This window comes from Sinohyriopsis cumingii, chromosome 19 (genome assembly GCF_028554795.1).
Source record: "Sinohyriopsis cumingii isolate HCF-2022 chromosome 19, ASM2855479v2, whole genome shotgun sequence".
Taxonomy (NCBI): domain Eukaryota; kingdom Metazoa; phylum Mollusca; class Bivalvia; order Unionida; family Unionidae; genus Sinohyriopsis; species Sinohyriopsis cumingii.
The window spans coordinates 61,852,920-61,855,830 of NC_142979.1; positions in this window are offsets into that span (position 1 = coordinate 61,852,920).

A 2,911-nucleotide genomic window follows, 5' to 3' on the forward strand; every position below is an offset into this window, starting at 1 on the left:
CTTGCTTCACTGTTATTTGTTCTGGAGGGGGTCTAAGAGTTATCATGTACAAATAGTCCGCAACAATGAGCTATTATGTATGTACTGGGAATTCATAATCGTTGGGTTTTTTGAACAGGCAGGTTTTGGTAGATTTCATGAAAACATAAATTTCAAGATCCAATGAAGTGTCCTTCTGGACACATGGTACTAATGGTATGGAAAAATTGGAACCAGCCTGGAAATTGGTGGACATAAAAAAGAGTATATATGGGTCAGGCTGACCAGGATTGGTTAATAATGTAAGTTATTTTGTAGGAAAAGAATCTTTTGAGAACGTATCCTAGTTGTAAGTGGGAAAAAAATAGAGACATTGTTTTATTGATGGGATTTCAGTCCTTTAACAGTCTTGAGTTTGGAACACTCATTACTGAAATTTGCACCTGACTCTGGTGCGGAATTGAAAGCACATGTTTCAAAAACATGCAGGTCCAGAAAATGTCACGGCTCATATCCTTTCCTCTACACAGAAGCTGACATCCAGGTTTCATCTATACTGAAAAATATAGGTTTGATCATGAGCACTCAAAAATTTTAAGTTATTAATTTTTGATATCATGGTGTTTGCATAGGTTTACTATGGGAACTTAATTAGTACAAGTCCTATAGACAGCCACAGCAATACAGTGACTCCACATATGCAATTGCAATTTACTATAAATGCAATCACATGGTTCTATTTGTGGATGACAAGCAAAATTAATACCTTTTGTAAACCACAGAGTGACTTTCAGTTGGATATTAAATGCATATTCGGATATATCAACTGTTGCTAAGAAGGGGGGAGGGGGAACAGTGTGTAGATTTGACTGTTAGGTGGAGTGTTTAGCACTTTGGTGTATATCTAAGCAATACATATGTCAAATTGATACAATTTACCATTTATAGAGTAATTGCAGTAAGTAATATGATATTTCCTATTTGTGTTTTGAAACATAATACTTCAGATTTTATCACTTAGGTCTCTTCCACCATGCTTAATGGTGATGACCTCTCATGACTTTGCATCCCACTAATTTCTTTCAGTGAATGTTTTGAGAGTTCATATTTTGCATTTTAAATGATTTGCGTCTACTTTAGTTTTATAATTTATGTTCTGGGGGGTAATTTTAGGTAAATTTTGTCATTTAAATCTCTTTTTCTGTAATAATACTTGTACATATAGATGGTCACCTTGACCTTTTACTCATTAATTATATAGGATGACAAGGCTGGTAATATATTTCAGCATTAAATTGAAGAGCGATAATTGGTGATATTAAAAAAGATGATTCTTTTTAGACAGCCTTATTTTAATATTTTTCTTATTTTCTTAAATAAAGCTCAAATATTTAAATGTTGCCTGAAATGCACAATTGGTCTTTAGGTGAAGATGAACTTGCAATATAATGAAATATTCAAAAATGTAATCTTTGACAAACAGAACTATGCACATTGCTTACTTATGTATTGACCTACTATTCCTAGGGTTAGAGCCTCTGCCTCAGATGCAGGAGGTCGTGGGTTCGATCCCCAGCTGAGTCATACGAAAGACTTACAAAAATGGTACTACAGTAAAACCTGTTATGAGAGACCGCCCCTTCTGCCAACCAAAAGTGGTCTCTCAAGACAGGTGGTCTCTCATAAGAGGTGTGTGAAAATGGACTGGTTTTCAGGGTCAATAGTTAGCATTGTTGAAAAATAAATAATACCCATACTCACTGTACATGCATCATATCCTTTATTCATGAATCTTGTTAAATATTGCATGCATTCCTCTCAAAATATCTTTATATAATAAAGATATACATCTATCAAACAACGAGAATAAAATTTATATTTCAACATCACATTAATATGTACAAAAAATGAACAGTTAGATATGATGTATATATCTTATTTTATACACTTATTCACTTGTTTTTTTTAAAGAAATCCATTATACTTTTTTGTTGACATGTTTTACTCAGCTATTTGGTCTGAACATGTATCTCAATTATTGCCTTTTCCGGAATCAACTTTCCACTTACTGGTATGTTTTTACTCCTTGGCAACACAAAACCACTCCCATACTCGCTCGTTCAGATCTCCGTAAACTGTCCGTCGTGCCGTGGCATATTTCCTCTGTGCTTGTGCACCTTTCTGCCATTCATTTCTAATGGAGGGGCCCCGAGTGGCCGAGTGGTCTAAAGCGCTCTTCGTTACGGATCACTGCCATCTCACCTCTGTCTGCGGCGGTTCGAGTCTAAGATTCAGCCAATGTGGGCATGTGAGAAAGCTTGCCAGTAGCTTCTCGTGGGTCGGTGGTTCTTTCCGGGGTTTTCCGAGTTCTTCCTCCACCATTAATACTGGCCGCCATGTATAGCCTATCGTGCTGAAAAATGGCGTTAAACCCCACAACAACAACAACAACATTTCTAATGGACTTCTTGTCTTTGATTACATTCTGAACTTGCGTTTTACCGACGCTTAAGCTGACTGCTATTTTGCGAGTGGTCTCGCCTTTTTCATTTCGTTCAATGACATTAATCCTTTCTTCCAGCGTTAAAATGTTTCTTTTTTTCAGCGGAGATTCTGCCGTTGTTATTAGTGTTGACGTTACAAAGACTATCGGTTTTGATCAGGTTTTGGGGAATTGTGGAATAAATATATATTATGTACCAATGAATGAAACCAAAAGACATTATTAACTCATCAAGAAACAATACATTTATTCTGAGACGAAGTTTAAATCAACAGCGTTATAGCTCGATAAACAAATGTTCCGACCATCTGCACCCACGTAAACAGATTGTGGCTTGGTGAAACACTAACAAAAGAAATAAAAAATAATTTTAAAAAAATCTGGAAATGATTCTCACTTACTAGTATTAAAGACAATGAGCTCATTCAC